This window comes from Hyla sarda, unplaced genomic scaffold (genome assembly GCF_029499605.1).
Source record: "Hyla sarda isolate aHylSar1 unplaced genomic scaffold, aHylSar1.hap1 scaffold_609, whole genome shotgun sequence".
Taxonomy (NCBI): Eukaryota; Metazoa; Chordata; class Amphibia; order Anura; family Hylidae; genus Hyla; species Hyla sarda.
In genome coordinates, this window is record NW_026610624.1 from 64909 (window position 1) to 77327 (window position 12419).

General features: G+C 43.7%; 1 long non-coding RNA gene across 6 annotated transcripts in view; it reads left to right on the plus strand.

Annotated features, from left to right (window-relative positions):
* LOC130341006 (uncharacterized) overlaps window positions 1-12419 on the plus strand; it is a 189858-nt gene that overhangs the window by 50346 nt on the left and 127093 nt on the right. For 5 of the 6 annotated variants that reach the window (XR_008881022.1, XR_008881021.1, XR_008881023.1 and 2 more), the window contains 2 exons: window positions 2163-2235; window positions 11316-11388. This is a non-coding gene — a long non-coding RNA (uncharacterized LOC130341006). Of the gene's footprint in view, window positions 1-2162; window positions 2236-6714; window positions 6787-11315; window positions 11389-12419 lie in introns of all 6 variants that reach the window. The other variant, XR_008881018.1, reaches the window with a different exon arrangement.

The following is a 12419-nucleotide window of genomic DNA, read 5'->3' on the forward strand; positions in this document are numbered from 1 at the left end:
TTAAAGCAGCGGCGTTAATATTTTTTAAAAAATGTAAGAAAAAAAAAGAAAAACTCCGACCTGAGACCTGGGGCTATAGCCTGTTACCCCCCCCTACCCCCCCCCCCCAGCAACACCCCTGTTGGTTGAACATAAAATAAATAATATAAAATATACAAATGTAAAATGAAAAAATGAATATATAATCACCATAGAAAATGGTATCCTGACACCATAAATTAGTCAATATATGTCCATACAGTAATCATAGAGTATTTTTGCGCTGGAACCCCCATATTTGGGTACCACTGTGTGAGGAAGAGCGAGCTTATAATACTATCTCCAGCACGAGGACCCTGATACAAAGTTTCGCATTGGCTCTCCGCAAGCACTTACACCCTCTCTGCCGCCTGATCTCAGCTCCCAATATTGGGCCGGACGCAGATCCGTGCCAGTCAGCCGGCATCTCAGTGCAACTAAGCCATGAGCGGAGAAATGTCCCTTACCGTCCTGAGGGCCCATCCAGAGGACTTGTGACTGCAGGTAATATTCATCATTGTGGCCGGGTACATCCCGTGCCAACCTACACAGAAGCATTGTCTGACATTCACGCAGACGGGTTTTTACCATAAGGACACAGACGAACTTTGGTGTCAGGATACCAATTCATTTGGTGATTATATATCCATTTTTTTATTTTATTTTATATTTTTATATATCATACTTATTTTTATAGTTCACTCCCTGTATGTTATAAGTCTGCGACAAGGGCCCTGTTCAGACTTTAGTGTAATATATCTTTTTAATAATTAGCATACAATAAAATTATTTATTTTATGTACAGCCAATGATATCTCTAGTCTTCAATCAATTCTATACCTTGAGGTCTGTTTCTATATATATATATATATATATATATATATATACCATATTAATCGGCGTATAACATGCACTGGCGTGTAACACGCACCCCCATTTTAACACAGAAATTTAAATAAAAAAATAAAATGTAAAATAAATGACCTGGACTAAATGCCACATCATCCACCCAACTTCGTTTTCTTCCACACATCAGTTTGGTCCCGTCCCCTCCAGTGCCACATCATTCCTTCCCTTTTATCAGTCCCTGTGCCACATTTACCACTCTCATCGCCACCCCCCATGTCTCATCATCCCCCCCATGTCTCATCATTTCCCCCTGTCATAGACCACCATTAGCCATACAGACATTAAGCATTTAGTGCCTCCCCCCACTATCATTTCCCCCTGTCTCATCATCACCCACCCTGTCTCATCATGTCCCCCATCATTCCCCCCCTCATCATTTCCCCCTGTCTCATCATGCCCCCACCCTGTCTCATCATGTCCCCCCATCATTCCCCTGTCATCATCCCCCCCACCCTGTCTAATCATGCCCCCCATCATTCCCCCCCTCATCATTTCCCCCTGTGTCATCATCCCCCCAACCTGTCTCATCATCCCCCATCATTTCCCCCTGTCTCATCATCCCCCCAACCTGTCTCATCATCCCCCATCATTTCCCCCTCCCTCATCATTTCCCCCTGTCTCATTAAGCATTTAGTTCCTTCCCCCACTATCATTCCCCCTGTCTCATCATGTCCCCATCCTGTCTCATCAAAACAAAAAAATAAAAAACTGACTAAAGCCATGACAATTCATAGCCTGTAAACATAATGCTGAAAAGCATAATACACTGCACTTTAATTCCAGTGCAGTGTAATATATGAGCGATCAGAAGATCACTCTTAATTGTTCTCTTTAAAAAAATTTAAGGGCTATGTTCACACTCAAGAATATTAATCCAGAATAATTATGGATGAAAATTCCACTGGATCATTGCCATCCTCATAGATGGCAATGTATTCTGCACAGATTACATCTAAACAAAGTTAAAAATAAAAAACAAACAATTTATAAAACCATCAACCCCTACACCCGCAAAATATATATATTTATAGAAAACAAAACCAAAAGATATTAAACACCTTCAGTATAAAGTTTAGAGGCATAAAACATTTACAAAAATTATTGAAATGTTTTGTTCCTTTTCGGATGCAGTTTCATAATTCCTGAGATAAGTAGTTCTGTCCCTAGAGTGTTATATATATAAGCGTCTGTAGCATGTATCAGGAACATGTTATCATACCTGTGTCTTTTTATAGGTGACTGATGCCCGGTGAGAGGTTGAACGTGACACATACCCCCGTCAGCTGCAAGAAAGGAACCACGAGACAGGTAATTAATATTTATATTAATTACTGATAACAATCAGGCTAGATGTAACATCTAAACCTGCAGAGATGTGATAGTCTCTACCTTATACATGAAGATATATGTGTTGTTTATAAGTATATCGTCTATAGACAGCTTCTTTTATAACACAACCATATCTCAGGTACAGAGATTAGGATCATTTATGAACCCCAAACTCTGTTTTTCATTTGTAGGAATCCCCTTTTCCAATATTTAATAGAATAGAATCGACTGACCGAAGAGTTTACAAGTTTACTTTAGGGCGTAATACACTGCACTTTAATAGCAGTGCAGTGTATTATAAGAGCGATCTGAACATCACTGTTAAAAATCTTCTTTATAGAAAATAAAAGGCTAGGTTCACACTGAGGAATATCCAGCCGGAATATATACTGCAGGAGGTTCTACGGGTATATTGCCGTCCTCATAGATGGCAATGTATTCTGCACGGATCCTGTCTAAAGAAAGTTAAAAATAAACAATTTATAAAATAACCCCAACCCGAGCCCTACAAAAATATATATGTTTATATGTTGACCACCGCACAAAGTGGCGGCTGACACACTCCCTCAATACAACTCTATGGCAGAGCCGGAGCTCTGCCTTCGGCAATCTCCGGCTCTGCCATAGCGATGTATTGAGGGGGCGTGTTGGCCACCACTTCGTGCCGTGGTCAACACGCCCCCTTCCTGTGGGCTGTCCGGGTACCGTACAGGAGATTGCGGGGGGGGTCTTCCAGCGGTCGGACCCCCCACGATCTCTTGTACGGGGCACCGACAGCCCGCAGGAAGGGGGCGTGTTGACCACCGCACAACGTGGCGGCTGACACGCTCCCTCAATACAACTCTATGGCAGAGCCCGAGCTCTGCCTTCGGCAATCTCCGACTCTGCCATAGTGATGTATTGATGGGGCGTGTCGGTCGCCGCTTCGTGCGGTGGTCAACACCCACTATCTGGCAAGCGAGCCTGGCACCCATACAAAGAGATCGCGGGGGGCCCCCAGCAGTCAGACCCCCGCGATCTTAAACTTATCCCCTATCCTTAGGATAAGGGATACGTTTTTCACCACTGGACTACCCCTTTAACCATGCCATACTCTTTACTCCTGAATATAACCCTGCCAGAAACTGTGCCCTCTGCCACACACTGTACCCATAATAATAATAATAATACTGCCACACACTGTTTTTTTATTTATTTCGGTTGAATCCCACCCCTGCACTGTCCTACATCTCCAGACCGTTCTGTCCCTGCCCCCCTTGCCCATACCCCTTTGTCTGCCTCCTCCTCTTGACCCCTCTGTTCTCCTCATCCAGACCTCTTTGTTCTCCTCCTGCAGATTCATCTGCCCCCTCCTCCTCCTGACCCCTCTGTCCGCCACCTCCAGACTCCTCTGTCTGCTTCATCCAAACCCCTTAGTCTTTCCCCCGGCTCCTCTTTCCTCCTCCAGATTCCTCTGTCCTCCTCCTCCAGATGATGCATGATAGATGTGTTTATGGTTGGTGTATGTATGACAGACAGTCATACACAAATACATACGCACACCTATCATACATACATATATCATTGCGTACACACATCATACATAAATCTATCCTACATTCATACTTGCATACATCTATCATACAAACTTGCATACATCTTACATGCATACATACATCTATCATGCATGCACACATCTACCATACATGCATGAATACATCTATCATACATACACACATCTATCATACATACTTACATGCATCTATTATACATAAAAACATATATCATACAAACATCTATCATACATATATACATGCATGCATACATCTATTATACATACACACACACATCTATCATACATGCATACATACATCTGTCATGCATACATCTATAATACATACCCACATGACACCTCTATCATGCCATCACCTGGAGATCACCACCTCTCATCAGGGTCTGGGGATCAGGTCGGAGAGAGCGCTGAATACGCTGGCCATCACTCCTTGCCCTCACTTGGCGCTGGTGTGATTTGTCCAGGACGCAATAAATTTTATTACACCGACAGTTGCAGGCTAGGAGCAGGCATGCGTGCCTGCTCAGGGAACTTCTGCTCCCAACAGCCTCGGCAGCTGCCCGATCTCGTGGGACTTTGGGTCTGGTGTAAGCCACTGCTGTCTTAAAGCAGCGGCGTTAATATTTTTTTAAAAATGTAAGAAAAAAAAAGAAAAACTCCGACCTGAGACCTGGGGCTATAGCCTGTTACCCCCCCCTACCCCCCCCCCCCCCCCAGCAACACCCCTGTTGGTTGAACATAAAATAAATAATATAAAATATACAAATGTAAAATGAAAAAATGAATATATAATCACCATAGAAAATGGTATCCTGACACCATAAATTAGTCAATATATGTCCATACAGTAATCATAGAGTATTTTTGCGCTGGAACCCCCATATTTGGGTACCACTGTGTGAGGAAGAGCGAGCTTATAATACTATCTCCAGCACGAGGACCCTGATACAAAGTATCGCATTGGCTCTCCGCAAGCACTTACACCCTCTCTGCCGCCTGATCTCAGCTCCCAATATTGGGCCGGACGCAGATCCGTGCCAGTCAGCCGGCATCTCAGTGCAACTAAGCCACGAGCGGAGAAATGTCCCTTACCGTCCTGAGGGCCCATCCAGAGGACTTGTGACTGCAGGTAATATTCATCATTGTGGCCGGGTACATCCCGTGCCAACCTACACAGAAGCATTGTCTGACATTCACGCAGACGGGTTTTTACCATAAGGACACAGACGGACTTTGGTGTCAGGATACCAATTCATTTGGTGATTATATATCCATTTTTTATTTTTATTTTATATTTTTATATATCATACTTATTTTTATAGTTCACTCCCTGTGTGTTATAAGTCTGCGACAAGGGCCCTGTTCAGACTTTAGTGTAATATATCTTTTTAATAATTAGCATACAATAAAATTATTTATTTTATGTACAGCCAATGATATCTCTAGTCTTCAATCAATTCTATATATATATACCATATTAATCGGCGTATAACATGCACTGGCGTATAACACGCACCCCCATTTTAACACAGAAATTTAAATAAAAAAATAAAATGTAAAATAAATGACCTGGACTAAATGCCACATCATCCACCCAACTTCGTTTTCTTCCACACATCAGTTTGGTCCCGTCCCCTCCAGTGCCACATCATTCCTTCCCTTTTATCAGTCCCTGTGCCACATTTACCCCTCTCATCGCCAATCCCCATGTCTCATCATCCCCCCCATGTCTCATCATTTCCCCCTGTCATAGACCACCATTAGCCATACAGACATTAAGCATTTAGTGCCTCCCCCCACTATCATTTCCCCCTGTCTCATCATCACCCACCCTGTCTCATCATGTCCCCCATCATTCCCCCCCTCATCATTTCCCCCTGTCTCATCATGCCCCCACCCTGTCTCATCATGTCCCCCCATCATTCCCCTGTCATCATCCCCCCACCCTGTCTGATCATGCCCCCCATCATTCCCCCCCTCATCATTTCCCCCTGTCTCATCATCCCCCCAACCTGTCTCATCATCCCCCATCATTTCCCCCTCCCTCATCATTTCTCCCTGTCTCATTAAGCATTTAGTTCCTCCCCGCACTATCATTTTCCCCTGTCTCATCATCCCCCACCCTGTTTCATCATGTCCCCCATCATTCCCCCCTCATCATTTCCCCCTGTCTCATCATCCCCCTAACCTGTCTCATCATCCCCCATCATTTCCCCCTGTGTCATCATCCCCCCAACCTGTCTCATCATCCCCCCATCATTTCCCCCTCCCTCATCATTTCCCCCTGTCTCATTAAGCATTTAGTTCCTTCCCCCACTATCATTTCCCCCTGTCTCATCATGTCCCCATCCTGTCTCATCAAAACAAAAAAATAAAAAACTGACTAAAGCCATGACAATTCATAGCCTGTAAACATAATGCTGAAAAGCATAATACACTGCACTTTAATTCCAGTGCAGTGTAATATATGAGCGATCAGAAGATCACTCTTAATTGTTCTCTTTAAAAAAATTTAAGGGCTATGTTCACACTCAAGGATATTAATCCAGAATAATTATGGATGAAAATTCCACTGGATCATTGCCATCCTCATAGATGGCAATGTATTCTGCACAGATTACATCTAAACAAAGTTAAAAATAAAAAACGAACAATTTATAAAACCATCAACCCCTACACCCGCAAAATATATATATTTATAGAAAACAAAACCAAAAGATATTAAACACCTTCAGTATAAAGTTTAGAGGCATAAAACATTTACAAAAATTATTGAAATGTTTTGTTCCTTTTCGGATGCAGTTTCATAATTCCTGAGATAAGTAGTTCTGTCCCTAGAGTGTTATATATATAAGCGTCTGTAGCATGTATCAGGAACATGTTATCATACCTGTGTCTTTTTATAGGTGACTGATGCCCGGTGAGAGGTTGAACGTGACACATACCCCGTCAGCTGCAAGAAAGGAACCACGAGACAGGTAATTAATATTTATATTAATTACTGATAACAATCAGGCTAGATGTAACATCTAGACCTGCAGAGATGTGATAGTCTCTACCTTATACATGAAGATATATGTGTTGTTTATAAGTTTATAGTCTATAGACAGCTTCTTTTATAACACAACCATATCTCAGGTACAGAGATTAGGATCATTTATGATCCCCAAACTCTGTTTTTCATTTGTAGGAATCCCCTTTTCCAATATTTAATAGAATAGAATCGACTGACCGAAGAGTTTACAAGTTTACTTTAGGGCGTAATACACTGCACTTTAATAGCAGTGTATTATAAGAGCGATCTGAACATCACTGTTAAAAATCTTCTTTATAGAAAATAAAAGGCTAGGTTCACACTGAGGAATATCCAGCCGGAATATATACTGCAGGAGGTTCTACGGGTATATTGCCGTCCTCATAGATGGCAATGTATTCTGCACGGATCCTGTCTAAAGAAAGTTAAAAATAAACAATTTATAAAATAACCCCAACCCGAGCCCTACAAAAATATATATGTTTATGTGTTGACCACCGCACAAAGTGGCGGCTGACACACTCCCTCAATACAACTCTATGGCAGAGCCGGAGCTCTGCCTTCGGCAATCTCCGGCTCTGCCATTGCGATGTATTGAGGGGGCGTGTCGGCCACCACTTCGTGCCGTGGTCAACATGCCCCCTTCCTGTGGGCTGTCAGGGTCCCGTACAGGAGATTGCGGGGGGGCTTCCAGCGGTCGGACCCCCCACGATCTCTTGTACGGGGCACCGACAGCCCGCAGGAAGGGGGCGTGTTGACCACCGCACAACGTGGCGGCTGACACGCTCCCTCAATACAACTCTATGGCAGAGCCCGAGCTCTGCCTTCGGCAATCTCCGACTCTGCCATAGTGATGTATTGAGGGGGCGTGTCGGTCGCCGCTTCGTGCGGTGGTCGACACCCACTATCTGGCAAGTGAGCCTGGCACCCATACAAAGAGATCGCGGGGGGCCCCCAGCAGTCAGACCCCCGCGATCTTAAACTTATCCCCTATCCTTAGGATAAGGGATACGTTTTTCACCACTGGACTACCCCTTCAACCATGCCATACTCTTTACTCCTGAATATAACCCTGCCAGAAACTGTGCCCTCTGCCACACACTGCACCCATAATAATAATAATAATAATACTGCCACACACTGTTTTTTTATTTATTTCGGTTGAATCCCACCCCTGCACTGTCCTACATCTCCAGACCGTTCTGTCCCTGCCCCCCTTGCCCAGACCCCTTTGTCTGCCTCCTCCTCTAGACCCCTCTGTTCTCCTCCTCCAGACCTCTTTGTTCTCCTCCTGCAGATTCCTCTGCCCCCACCTCCTCCTGACCCCTCTGTCCGCCACCTCCAGACTCATTTGTCTGCTTCATCCAAACCCCTTAGTCTTTCCCCCGGCTCCTCTTTCCTCCTCCAAATTCCTCTGTCCTCCTCCTCCAGATGATGCATGATAGATGTGTTTATGGCTGGTGTATGTATGACAGACAGTCATACACAAATACATACGCACACCTATCATACATACATATATCATTGCGTACACACATCATACATACATCTATCCTACATTCATACTTGCATACATCTATCATACAAACTTGCATACATCTTACATGCATACATACATCTATCATGCATGCACACATCTACCATACATGCATGAATACATCTATCATACATACACACATCTATCATACATACTTACATGCATCTATTATACATACAAACATATATCATACAAACATCTATCATACATATATACATGCATGCATACATCTATTATACATACACACACATCTATCATACATGCATACATACATCTGTCATGCATACATCTATAATACATACCCACATGACACCTCTATCATGCCATCACCTGGAGATCACCACCACTCATCAGGGTCTGGGGATCAGGTCGGAGAGAGCGCTGAATACGCTGGCCATCACTCCTTGCCCTCACTTGGCGCTGGTGTGATTTGTCCAGGACGCAATAAATTTTATTACACCGACAGTTGCAGGGTAGGAGCAGGCATGCGTGCCTGCTCAGGGAACTTCTGCTCCCAACAGCCTCGGCAGCTGCCCGATCTCGTGGGACTTTGGGTCTGGTGTAAGCCACTGCTGTCTTAAAGCAGCGGCGTAAATATTTTTTTTTAAAAAATTTAAGAAAAAAAATGAAAAACTCCGACCTGAGACCTGGGGCTATAGCCTGTTACCCCCCCCCCCCCTACCCCCCCCCCCAGCAACACCCCTGTTGGTTGAACATAAAATAAATAATATAAAATATACAAATGTAAAATGAAAAAATGAATATATAATCACCATAGAAAATGGTATCCTGACACCATAAATTAGTCAATATATGTCCATACAGTAATCATAGAGTATTTTTGCGCTGGAACCCCCATATTTGGGTACCACTGTGTGAGGAAGAGCGAGCTTATAATACTATCTCCAGCACGAGGACCCTGATACAAAGTATCGCATTGGCTCTCCGCAAGCACTTACACCCTCTCTGCCGCCTGATCTCAGCTCCCAATATTGGGCCGGACGCAGATCCGTGCCAGTCAGCCGGCATCTCAGTGCAACTAAGCCACGAGCGGAGAAATGTCCCTTACCGTCCTGAGGGCCCATCCAGAGGACTTGTGACTGCAGGTAATATTCATCATTGTGGCCGGGTACATCCCGTGCCAACCTACACAGAAGCATTGTCTGACATTCACGCAGACGGGTTTTTACCATAAGGACACAGACGGACTTTGGTGTCAGGATACCAATTCATTTGGTGATTATATATCCATTTTTTATTTTTATTTTATATTTTTATATATCATACTTATTTTTATAGTTCACTCCCTGTATGTTATAAGTCTGCGACAAGGGCCCTGTTCAGACTTTAGTGTAATATATCTTTTTAATAATTAGCATACAATAAAATTATTTATTTTATGTACAGCCAATGATATCTCTAGTCTTCAATCAATTCTATACCTTGAGGTCTGTTTCTATATATATATATATATATATATATATATATATATTTATACCATATTAATCGGCGTATAACATGCACTGGCGTATAACACGCACCCCCATTTTAACACAGAAATTTAAATAAAAAAATAAAATGTAAAATAAATGACCTGGACTAAATGCCACATCATCCACCCAAACTTCGTTTTCTTCCACACATCAGTTTGGTCCCGTCCCCTCCAGTGCCACATCATTCCTTCCCTTTTATCAGTCCCTGTGCCACATTTACCCCTCTCATCGCCACCCCCCATGTCTCATCATCCCCCCCATGTCTCATCATTTCCCCCTGTCATAGACCACCATTAGCCATACAGACATTAAGCATTTAGTGCCTCCCCCCACTATCATTTCCCCCTGTCTCATCATCACCCACCCTGTCTCATCATGTCCCCCATCATTCCCCCCCCTCATCATTTCCCCCTGTCTCATCATGCCCCCACCCTGTCTCATCATGTCCCCCCATCATTCCCCTGTCATCATCCCCCCCACCCTGTCTAATCATGCCCCCCATCATTCCCCCCCTCATCATTTCCCCCTGTCTCATCATCCCCCCAACCTGTCTCATCATCCCCCATCATTTCCCCCTCCCTCATCATTTCTCCCTGTCTCATTAAGCATTTAGTTCCTCCCCGCACTATCATTTTCCCCTGTCTCATCATCCCCCACCCTGTTTCATCATGTCCCCCATCATTCCCCCCCTCATCATTTCCCCCTGTCTCATCATCCCCCCAACCTGTCTCATCATCCCCCATCATTTCCCCCTGTCTCATCATCCCCCCAACCTGTCTCATCATCCCCCCATCATTTCCCCCTCCCTCATCATTTCCCCCTGTCTCATTAAGCATTTAGTTCCTTCCCCCACTATCATTTCCCCCTGTCTCATCATGTCCCCATCCTGTCTCATCAAAACAAAAAAAACAAAAAACTGACTAAAGCCATGACAATTCATAGCCTGTAAACATAATGCTGAAAAGCATAATACACTGCACTTTAATTCCAGTGCAGTGTAATATATGAGCGATCAGAAGATCACTCTTAATTGTTCTCTTTAAAAAAATTTAAGGGCTATGTTCACACTCAAGAATATTAATCCAGAATAATTATGGATGAAAATTCCACTGGATCATTGCCATCCTCATAGATGGCAATGTATTCTGCACAGATTACATCTAAACAAAGTTAAAAATAAAAAACGAACAATTTATAAAACCATCAACCCCTACACCCGCAAAATATATATATTTATAGAAAACAAAAACAAAAGATATTAAACACCTTCAGTATAAAGTTTAGAGGCATAAAACATTTACAAAAATTATTGAAATGTTTTGTTCCTTTTCGGATGCAGTTTCATAATTCCTGAGATAAGTAGTTCTGTCCCTAGAGTGTTATATATATAAGCGTCTGTAGCATGTATCAGGAACATGTTATCATACCTGTGTCTTTTTATAGGTGACTGATGCCCGGTGAGAGGTTGAACGTGACACATACCCCCGTCAGCTGCAAGAAAGGAACCACGAGACAGGTAATTAATATTTATATTAATTACTGATAACAATCAGGCTAGATGTAACATCTAGACCTGCAGAGATGTGATAGTCTCTACCTTATACATGAAGATATATGTGTTGTTTATAAGTATATCGTCTATAGACAGCTTCTTTTATAACACAACCATATCTCAGGTACAGAGATTAGGATCATTTATGATCCCCAAACTCTGTTTTTCATTTGTAGGAATCCCCTTTTCCAATATTTAATAGAATAGAATCGACTGACCGAAGAGTTTACAAGTTTACTTTAGGGCGTAATACACTGCACTTTAATAGCAGTGCAGTGTATTATAAGAGCGATCTGAACATCACTGTTAAAAATCTTCTTTATAGAAAATAAAAGGCTAGGTTCACACTGAGGAATATCCAGCCGGAATATATACTGCAGGAGGTTCTACGGGTATATTGCCGTCCTCATAGATGGCAATGTATTCTGCACGGATCCTGTCTAAAGAAATTTAAAAATAAACAATTTATAAAATAACCCCAACCCGAGCCCTACAAAAATATATATGTTTATATGTTGACCACCGCACAAAGTGGCGGCTGACACACTCCCTCAATACAACTCTATGGCAGAGCCGGAGCTCTGCCTTCGGCAATCTCCGGCTCTGCCATAGCGATGTATTGAGGGGGCGTGTCGGCCACCACTTCGTGCCGTGGTCAACACGCCCCCTTCCTGTGGGCTGTCAGGGTCCCGTACAGGAGATTGCGGGGGGGCTTCCAGCGGTCGGACCCCCCACGATCTCTTGTTATGGGCACCGACAGCCCGCAGGAAGGGGGCGTGTTGACCACCGCACAACGTGGCGGCTCTCACGCTCCCTCAATACAACTCTATGGCAGAGCCCGAGCTCTGCCTTCGGCAATCTCCGACTCTGCCATAGTGATGTATTGAGGGGGCGTGTCGGCCGCCGCTTCGTGCGGTGGTCGACACCCACTATCTGGCAAGCGAGCCTGGCACCCATACAAAGAGATCGCGGGGGGCCCCCAGCAGTCAGACCCC